Genomic DNA, 11374 nt, shown 5'->3' with positions numbered 1-11374 from the left:
CGCCCGGCTAGTTTTTTGTATTTTTTAGTAGAGACGGGGTTTCACCGTGTTAGCCAGGATGGTCTCGATCTCTTGACTTTGTGATCCGCCCGTCTTGGCCTCTCAAAGTGCTGGGATTACAGGCTTGAGCCACCACCCCCGGCTCCTAAGACGTTTATTTTAAACAATGAGTGGGATGCAAAATCTTTATAAGATTTGAGCAAAGGAGTCATAGCATCAGACTTTTATTTAAGAAAATTACTCTTGCTGATTATCACATCTTCACCATGCTCAAATAACACTCATATATTTGTAATGCTTCCTTTTACATTTGAAGTGTGATTTTTATATAAGTGGTTCTGTTTCAAGAATATCTTTTCTGCTCATCAACCTGGAGCCTCTTATACAGTTTCCACTTTTAATTATTGCAGTTCCATACAGAGGGATTATCATATGCAGGGATGGAAAACACAAAACAGAAATACCTCTACCTTCTATCCTCCTAGGTTCTCCAGCTGAGAACAGGCACAAGGCAGATTAACAAGAGAAAAATAAAGTTTCTTAACATAGTGCAACACATAGCACACAGGAGAAACCTCAGTCAACAGTAGTTCAGAGGGGTTGTTAGAACCTGGAACTTAGGGAGCAACTTAGCAAAGACCAATATGTTTGTAGAGAAGTGACGAGACAAAGGAAAAGGAGTTTAGGTTTTTAGGGGAAGCAAACTTTGAAAGGTAAATATATGGGGAAAACAAATAGAGTAAGATTTTGGGGGGCAGGTCCATCATGGTACCGACTTTGCATCTTCTTTGTGGCTGTGAAACTTGCCCTGAGAGAGCACGGACGGAAGTCCTCACTTCTCCGAAGTGTCTGCTTTTCGACAGAGAAGGGAAGCTCTGGGAAAGCTTATTTTGGCCTTTGTTGAATCTCAATTGCCTTTAGCAAAATAGCATATTTCAGGGTGGCATATTTTGATCTCCTACAAATATAATAGATACAGAATGGCTTCTGGAGTAGGGTACCTGTGTTTGAATATTAGAAAAGCCCCTTTCTAGTGTGAGGCTTTTCTGTGCCTTAATTTCCTTATCTGCTTTGAAGTTCTTTGTGAAGAATTGACACATTAATGTGTTACATAGTTAAATAGCTGCTGGCACATAATAAACCCTGTAAAACTAATAGAAGTTAATTTTCCTGTTCTACCATATTTTAATAATTTCAATTTATTTTTCATTATTTAACTTAAATTTTAGTATTTTCACATGTTTTAAGACTTTCATTTTCTTATTATTTTAAAATTTTAATGTTTTCTTAAATATTTTATTGTGAAAATTTAGTTTGTAAAATTTTTAGCATTGCCATATTCAGACAAAGATATAATCACTCATCAGACCCAATTTACAGTTCTTTTAAAAATATTTTTAAAATAAAATGTACTAGTTTTAATCATATACTTTTCACATGTTCATTGTTAGGTTCTCAACAGAGTTTTTCAACTCATTTTTATAATTTTTTTTTTGTCTGCCTTCCTAAAAGCCACATGTGAAATTGCATTTGAATGTGTTTATGTGAACTGTTTACATTTATATATATTTTCCAAGGACACCCCTATGACTTTTATGGGCTTATCAAGACAAACTCCAAATTTATGAATATTTTATTTCAAGTGTTTTATATTACACTTTCTCCTATGAAATCTCACAGTAGGCTGTGTTTTACAATAGAAACGGCCCTGTGTTCCTTCTGATGCTATTGCCTTGAATTCAATTTGGCCTGAAAACAAATAAATCAACCAAGAAACAAAGCAACCAAAACTCTGATATGATTTTCCTGTGCCTGATAAAGTTTACCATGTCAAAGTGCAAAAATTTCACATTAATATATAATCTACATGCTAAATTTTAAAGACAAAACAAGTTTCCTTTCTTAACCCGTCAGTATAGGTGACAGAATGAACCATAAACTTAAAAAGGGCAGCCTTAGTCAATGTGCAGGCCCACAGGGGTGTGTGTGTGTGTGTTTGTGTGTGATATTTAATATTAAATATTTCTGAGATGCTGCTTCCATTATCTTTTAGACTTAAACTTTAGTCCCAGGAGTTCTTCAGTTTAACCCTGTTTGTGAATCTCTGAGACACGTATCTTTCTTCATTGCTGCTTTTCAATCTCAGTTGATTGATAGTTACTGATTGCTTCCTAGGGAATAGAAGGCAGCCCCAAGAGATAAATGCACTCATGGCTTAAATTCTTATACCACATCATTATGACCAATGTCTTCTTTGATTGAATGACTAGGCAAATGAAGTGGCAATTGACCTCAACACACTGCAATTTCAATGGTGCATTGCCCCTCTCAAGACTAATTTTTCTTTAAAATAAAGTGCTTGCTACATTTTAATGATTACAAAACATTATTCTAATTATACAAATTGTCCTTGTTGTCACAAGCCTTATCCCCATAACTTAGCAACGTGCATCACACAAAAGAAAGGAATTTAATATCTAAATTGCGTTCATACATTTTACCCATTCCTCAGACTTTAGCATAATGTATACTTGATAAAACCATAGCGGATATATGATAACTCTCCCTTCATACAGCTATGCCATTCCGTACAAACAAAACCATACCTTGCTTTTGGCAAAATTTTTTGAAAGTGTTTTAACTGTTTTGGAGGAATCTTTATGCTTCATTCAGACTTCTTACACTTTAGATCTTTTATTATTTCTGAGAGTGAAGAACCGAGCCCAGTAGAAGGTGAGATTCTGAGGCTCCTAGACTGAACTCTTCCAGCGTTTGTTTGTTAGGTCGTTTTTATATGATAGTCCTGCAGCTCTCTAAGAAGTGAGTGAGCCGGGCAGGGCATGACAATGTTCTTCTCTTTTGCTTATGTGATGGTGGAACTGTCCCAAGGCAGCTCCTAGGCTGTGGAGTATTCAGAGGCCCAAAGACGAGGAATGCTCAGCCCTACCAGTTGTACACTTTACATTTCTATTCTAATGCCTTTTCCCATTCTGGCTTGAAAGGTTCTTATTAAATGTGCAAAGTGTAGTGCAAGGGGTAAACGATTCAAAATTTGAGAAAGGTTTTTCATTCTGTGTTGGTTCTCTATGCAATCAAGCCAAAAAGAGTCCCAGGTGCAACCTTGATGCTGCTCCATGATCCCACAGCAGCGTGTCCCCAAATGGGCACAGTTTTCTGAGGGAGGTTTGGTTTGCCTGCTCTGTCAAATCTGAATGCAGAAATCTTGGCAGGAAATCTCAGCGGAGTCCACCTTTTTCTCTCCTTTCAATAATGAGAGGTACATTCTTCTTCCCTCAGAAATTTCATAAGTAAAATACAGAAGCACACAGTTGAGAACGGACAGGCCCATATTATATGATAAAGAGTCAGCTCAAACAAGTGCACATTTAATGGCCTTGGGAAGAAATGGTTTAATTTTTGCCTGCTGATAATGGTTTGGATGTTTACGTTTAAAAATTATATAATAGGACAGCTAAGTTTATTGTGTGATCTCTGAACTGAGCTGCCTTGTATCAGGAACTTTGCCACCTTCATATATAAAAATTAATTTGTAAAATCTCAACATTGCGCATCTGGCTATAATTGCAATGATATTCTGTGGTTTGTTTCCAAATTTGCCTTACCAAGTAATTGGAAAGAACCTTGGAAGGATACTTAACAATAGTCACTGTCTAATTTGTGCACCAGTCATCTCTTATATAATTTCGCAGGCCATCACTCACAATGTTCCCTTACTAAATCCAAGGAAGTTTACTTCATTTTATCTTTTTCTTAAGTCAGATTAACTCATTTTATTGCAGAGATATTGAATCTTCTTTTCTAATGATAAACAAGCTTTAAGATTGTTCAGTTCGTGTCTTTAACTACTGATGTTGATAGCACATAAAGACTATTTTCAAATCAGTATTGTTCATTAGACACAGAATTTATTCGATTCCACAGCAGAAACTGTCAAATGGGACATACCTTCTATAATTTAATAGCAAATTTGGATCTTGCTGTTATTTAAAAAAGACTTTTCAGTACACTTAAAAAAACAGATGTCTAATTGAGGAAATATTATTTGAAACATTTAACACTACAGGCATTACTATGATGGTAGTGCATATTTATTCCATGCTATACATTTTCAGTTAATCCCCTCAGAGTCTATTTCCTGTTTCACAGCATAGATTTCATAGCAAAATTGGATACTCCTTTGTATTATTCCCATAATATCATTAATAAAACGGATATGCCAATCATGTTTCTTTAAGGCAAGTGGTTTTAAAATGTTCAGAAACAGTTCCTCACTCAAGGGAAGGACTTCTTTTTTAAACCATCAGGTTTGTTAGAACAACATTTCACAGCATTCGTTACTGTTTTTTGTGGCAGAAGAAAATTATATGAAATAAGATACAAGTTATCCTGTAAAACTGTATTTCATACTAAATGTTAGATGTCCTTTTCATATTATGTAATATTATCATGGGAGTTTTGAGATATGAAACACAGAATGATATAAACAAGAGTGGCACAATTGTTAGACTGGAAAAATCACAGGCATGTGAAGATCATTGGGTAATTTCAAAGAAAAATAATTATAGTGACAGAATCTCTTCTATCACTCAAACTTTCATAATAAATTTTAAAAAAACAGAAAAGTAAAGACTTTTATACAAATAGGGTCAGTATGAATAATTTTTAAGTCAGTTTGTACCATAAAAATATGACATACCTTTCCACGAGTGCTCTTGAAATATTTTTAAATGTATTCATATGTTAGGCCACATATGAAATGTCAATAGCTCTGGGAGATTACAAAAGGCAGATAATATTATATGAGAACAATGAAAGTAATAATAGTATAGATAAGAACTGCTAATGCTACCAAAATTTATCTATTACTAAATATATGTCAAGCATTGTATAAAATTAAATAAGACATGGATCAAGTTTATCAGCCACACATCATAACCTGAATGCTGATCAGAAATGCAAAGTCCATATTTGTCACTGGAATAACAACATATTAAAACAGTTTGACTAAAATGATTTCAATAAATTGGAAATTAACAAAAATACTTCTAAATAACTTTGAGAAGATTTAAATTCCAACTCTAGAATATATAAAATACAAAAGCAATTGATATTCATTAGTACTAATGAAACATGAACAAGTGTAGTCACATGCAAAACAAATCCCAAATAATTTTATTATTGAAAAAAATAGAAATAAATGAGTATAATTCAAATGTTAAATTTTAGCAAAATAACTATCATTAACATTTTTCTAAAAATTAAAGACAATTTAAAATATAAACAACTTTCTAGAGAATTAGCTCATTAAAATACAGATACAAAATCAAAATATTTATTTTGGAAAAAAGAATGATGATGTAGATAATAGGATTGTTTCCTTTTGTATTTTTAATAAGCATTGTATATGATAATACTTGTACATGTCAATCATTTTGAAACTATCGATGAAAGTAAATTGTCCTAAATTTTTTAAATGATCAAAATTGAGAACAATTTTTTAAATTTACAAAAAGAAGTGTTACAACTTTTTTAGCATTTTCTGAGCAAATTTTTTCAGTTTTTACTGTAACTCCCCTACATACACACACACAAAGAAAATTACACTGTCCCCAAATTATCATCATAGAAGCTCCAGAATCTATAGGGCTAAAAGGGAATAATTTTTTTTTTTTTTTTTTTTTTTTTTTTTTTTTTTTTTTTTTTTTTTTTGAGATGGAGTCTCACTCTGTTGCCCAGGCTGGAGTGCAAGTGGCATGATCTCGGCTCACTGTAACCTCCACCTCCCGGGTTCAAGCGATCTCCTGTCTCAGCCTCCTGAGTAGCCACCACACCTAGCTAATTTTTGTATTTTTAGTAGAGACGGGGTTTCACCATGTTAGTAAGGCTGGTCTTGAACTTTGGCCTCAGGTGATTCACCTGTCTCGGCCTCCCAAAATGTGGGATTACAGGTGTGAGCCACTGTGCCCAGTGGCATTACTTTTAAACTCTTTATATCATATATGTAGCTGAGTTCATAAGAACAGTAATGATTATTGAATACAGAAAAAGTCATTTCATAAATCTAGAAAAGCTCTGATACTAAATTTATACAAATGTAGAACAAATACTGATAGAGATTCATTTTACATGTTACTGTAAGTGCAATTTTTTTTATAAAAAGTAGCTATCCTGTTTCAGCATTATATTAAATAAATTAATACACTATTGCCAACACAAAGGTTCTTTATCAGTTTATGAAACTATTAAAATAATGGAGAAAAGATTAGAATGAACATATTGATGAATGTTTAAAAACTGCTTGATACAATTTGGTACCTATTCATTATCTTAAACAAGTAGTCTAAAGAATCAAAGAAAGGAATATTGGTGAATAAATACAATGTTGTGCCAATCAAAATATCAGGTTTATTCACAATGAAACTTGAAAAACTGATTCTAAAATCTATTTTTAAAACAAAAATACATAACAATATTCATACATTACTTATGCTTTTTTTCTAAGTTATTGTCTAAGCTCATGTGTTTTTGTTTTTTTTTTAACTAGAAACTCTTTAAGTATGTAAAAAAAAATCCTTGATTTCACAGCCTTGATCTGGTTATAAGTCTTGAGATGTAAAATTCCTCTGTCAGTGTTCTTCAGAGAAACAGAACTAATAGCATACATAGGTAGATATTAATAGATTAGCTAGCTAGATAGACAGACAGACAGATTTAAATGGATTTATTATAAGGAATTGGCTCATGCAATTATGGAGGCTGAGAAGTACCATCTACCATTTGCAAGTTGGAGAGAGGAAGTGGAGTGGCTCCTAAGTGAGTGTACAGGTCTGAGAACCAGGAGCACCAATTGTGTAAGTTCCAGTTCAAGGACAGGAGAAGTCTTATACCTCAGCTCAAATAGTTATGCAGTGAGAGAGAGAATTCTCCCTTCCTCTTGCTTTTTGCTCTATTTGAGCTCTCAACAAATTGGATGAAGCTCACCCACACTGGGGAGGGCAGTCTGCTTTCTTCAGTTTATGGATTCATGTGCTAGTCTCTTCTAGAAACACTTTCACAGACTCAGCCAAAAATAATGTATAATCAAATATCTGGGCATCCACTGACCCACTCAAGTTGACAAATAAAACTAACCATCACAATTTCCATGTTTTTATTGTTGAGAGTCTCTATAGGCATTAGTAATCATTTAACTTCAAATTGACTGTCTGTTTTTCTTTCAATTACAAATGAATCCTATCTAACCATCTACTTGAAGTTTGGTATTGTTTATAAATTAATGGCCTTCAATCACATTTGGACAGTCAGCATGCCTGACAAAATTTGTTCATGTCCCTAGATCAATTCCTATTCCTCTCCCACTGTTATTGAAAATTTTATTTTCATATCATAGCTTCTTCATATTTCAACATTTTAATATCTAAAGGGATATGGCAGCTATGTGATAGATTACTGTCTATGGGATTGGAACATTTAGGCTCCATAGCGATTTTTTAAAAGATAAAAACATACCTGAAGTAGTTTACTTTAGCTACTCTAAATTTCACTTGCTTTACCTAAAAAAAAAGAGCTTAAAACAGTGGACACATGTCTTCCACACTAAGCAAACTGCCAGTTAAGCTGCGTGCTGGCTGTCAGGATCAGAAGTTGAGATTACATTTTAGCTATTTAAAATATATTTTGATCTTATAGTTCATAATTTGGTTTATAAATAAGTGGTTAAAATATTCTACTATAAAAACAAACACAAAAAACAAAAACTGCTATCAACAACAACCCTTGAGGCCAAAAGTGTAAGAAAGCTAGCAACCAGCTCCCAGCTACCAGTCTCCACAAAGAGGCCAAAGAACTTTTGCACAGTTCCTCATCAATTCCTTACTTTCAAGTACGTTAATTACTATGTCAGGCATCCTAGGTTTTTGCTCCTTTTCCTCTTATATTTATTTTTCTTTGAGTCTTGGGTGAATCTTTGCATTTTAAAAGTAAGATTCTGGTCAAATACAAACAATGGCTCTATTGGTTTTCTAGGGACACCGTGACAAAGTAGTAGTTGGTGAACTTGGTGGCTTGACACAGAACATATTTATTCTCTCATAATTTTGAAGACAAGAAGTTTGGAATGAAGGTGGATGCAGGTCCACACTCTCTGAAGGCTTGCTGGAGAATCCTTCCTTCCTCTTCCAATGTCTGGGGACTCCAGGAATTCCTTAGTTTGTGGCAGCATTACTCCAACCTCTGCCTCCATTTTCACACATTCTCCTCTGTGTGTCTTTTCCTTTTCTTATAAAGACATTTGTAGTTGAATTTAGAGTCTATTCAGATTGCGAAGGATGACCTTACTTGGTATCCTTAATTATATCTGCAAAGACCCTTTTTCCAAATAAGGTGACAATCACAAATTCTGTGTACACATGTCTGTTGGAAGTCACCATCCAACCCACTACAGTAGCTAAGGAAAAAAAAAGAAGTTATTTTCAACATAATAAGTGCAAAGTTTCATATACTTAATAAAGCCACACTCACGTCATATACTGTAGTAGAGATATGGAGGCAACCAGAGAGAAGGAGGGTATATGTAGTGAAGCAACACTCAATGTTGTTTTTCTTATTTTAAACCAAAACAAGACTGTTTCAGTTTGAAATTGCATTTGCTTTAAGCAAAATGGCACTAACTTTGGATATATTTCAACCATATGAGTTTGGTTAGAAAATAGAAAGTGTGCCACGAATTCCAGGAAAATCTAAATCCTTCTACCACATCTTATTGTGCCAGTTCTTTAAATAGTAAGAACTTTTTAAAATTGGAAACAATAAGAAAAGAGACAACCACTATGAATTATTTTTGGATTTTTTAAATGATTTGTCTATCAAATATAAACTTATACTCTTTATGTATATATGTATATAGATATTCCTTAAATGTACAGTATCACTTTATACTGGATTAATTAATCCTGGAAGTAAAAGTTTTACATTTTAAAGACATACGGTAACACATTGATTATTATACCTCATGTGCAGAGGCACATACAACTTTCTATGAGTTCACTCTGTATAAAATGTATTTGCAATTTGTGTAGATATGTCAGGAGAAAGTTCTTCTTGGTGGGAAATAGGAATTCTTGACTCTAAAATTCAATCCTTAAAAATGGCACTATTATATTCAGGGTTTTAAAGCCCCTAAAGGTGAGGGGAGATTGTTGCAATCCCCATTCATACTAATCACCTTTAAGTTCCTCCCTGCTTTATCCCAGAACTCTTCCAAATACTTGGTATAACCAAAATTGTAAGGAAGTCATTTGTTTGGAGTTCCTTCAATATCAGATTAGATGTTGGCTTGTTTAATTATTGACGTCTACTTATCAGTAGAGGCTGCGGTCAAACACAGCCTTTTCTGTAAGGTGGTCCTGCAAATACTCTGCTTTTTCTGCCCACATTCTTCTTTCTCCCAGGCCAAATATACCCCCATCCTTCATTATCCAGGCTGTTTTTTCCTGAATATATTCCAGGTTAATATTCTCCTTACAGAATACTGTTGAAAACAGAAAAATAAACTCTGGGCTGGAGAATTGCAATTACCTATGTAATTCTAAATTTAAATTGTTTGTTTACACTTTTGCCAACAGCAGTAGCTATTTAGTACTATTATTCTGCTGATTCGTATTTTTCTTACTGTCAATTACTTCTTTTATAATTTCTTTCTGCAGGTTTTATTGTTATGTGACCTATTGTCTTAACCTGTTCCTGGCTATAGCAAAACATTGTAGACTAGGAAATATGTTAACATCAGAAAAATATTTCTCAAAGCTCTGGAGGCTGGGAAATCCAAACTCAAGGGGTAGGCAGATTTGGTGCCTGGTGAGGTATCTCAGGATAGTAGCTTGTTGCTGCTTCCTCACATGGTGGAATGCAGAAGGACCAAAGGAAAAAAGAGCACCCTGGAACCTCTTTTTATAAGACCATTAATCACATTCATGAGGGCTAGACACTCATGACTTAATCACCTCCTAAAGATGCCACCTCTTAATACTATCACATTGTAATTAAATTTTATGAATTTTAGGGGACCACATACATAAACCATAGCACTTCCTCATTTTGTTCTTGTATGCTTATTTTTATGTTCATCTATTGTACAATTTATATTATTTCTTGATAGATTTACTGTAATGTTCTTGCTCTTTGAAATTCTAGGAATTTCTCATTCCATCATGTCAAATGTGGACGGTTCTGTGTATCTTCAAATGGCAAACATAGTTTTTAAGCATAAATTGTACATCTTAATCCAGTTCATTTTTTTTTCAATGCTTAAGAAGGCAGGGTTGAAGATGAAGTTCTCTTCTATTACAAAACTGATTAGTAACTTTTAGTTTAAGCATTTCAATTAGTTACTAACTCCCCTAAATCAACCAGCAGCAAGCCCATATTTATTCATCTTTCCCATCAAAATATGACTTTATACTGTATTCTAAACATACTCTTATACACATCAATTTTTTTAGCAGACCAGCAACATCATCAGATTAAAAAAAACAAGTTTAGTTCTACATAAGTTATTCTTAGTGAACCAGAATCCATTTTAGGAGAGGTATAACACTCCTTTAATAATGTATTAGAGTATTTGGCCAATCTCAATACCAAGTTAATGGGCTTGTAGTTTTTACAGTAGAACTACTGATAATTGGAAAGCCATTGCCTTTTGCTTCTGATAATTGAAACACTGTTGCCAGCTTTTAAAATATTTTCTACCTCTTTTTTCTATTTGACATTAATCTCCAAAAATGATATAGCATTTCAATTGCATCATTTCAATTTTTAAAAATTTATGTGAACCAGAATATTTGAAGATGTGATCTTAGATTATTTCACACAATTCTTTTGCCTTCAGTTCCCTGTTGGTTTCGCTCTTTAAAAGCACATGATTACTTGCAGGAATAATAGCCTTTTGGCTGAGAAGAGGAAAGTCAAATAGAGGAAGGTGATTTTGCCCTCTTTATTGAAACATAGCTCCAAGTGTCTTCTTTACCTGCAAAGTGGTTAAATTATGTTGACCGTATGTGACTGGAAATCACTAATTATTTTATATGAGGCACCTCAATGTTAACTAGAATATTTAAACCACTAGCATATTTTATTTTTCTACTCTTGAATAAATGGTCATTTCCTGTAATACAGCCTGGGTTTATTATAAAAATCCACATGACTTATGAAACTCAGTTTTACACATTTATTAATAGAGAATGCTTGTTCCCACTATTAAAGATCATAAATTACTATTAAATTTATGCTCCCTCAGGTGCACTGGATAGCAACAAGGTAAAAAGGAAAACGGTAACTGATCATACTAAAATGCATA

This window comes from Colobus angolensis, unplaced genomic scaffold, assembly GCF_000951035.1.
Source record: "Colobus angolensis palliatus isolate OR3802 unplaced genomic scaffold, Cang.pa_1.0 Scaffold268, whole genome shotgun sequence".
NCBI classification, from domain to species: Eukaryota; Metazoa; Chordata; class Mammalia; order Primates; family Cercopithecidae; genus Colobus; species Colobus angolensis.
The sequence above is the reverse complement of the archived record's forward strand: the minus strand, read 5'-3'. Positions refer to the sequence as shown.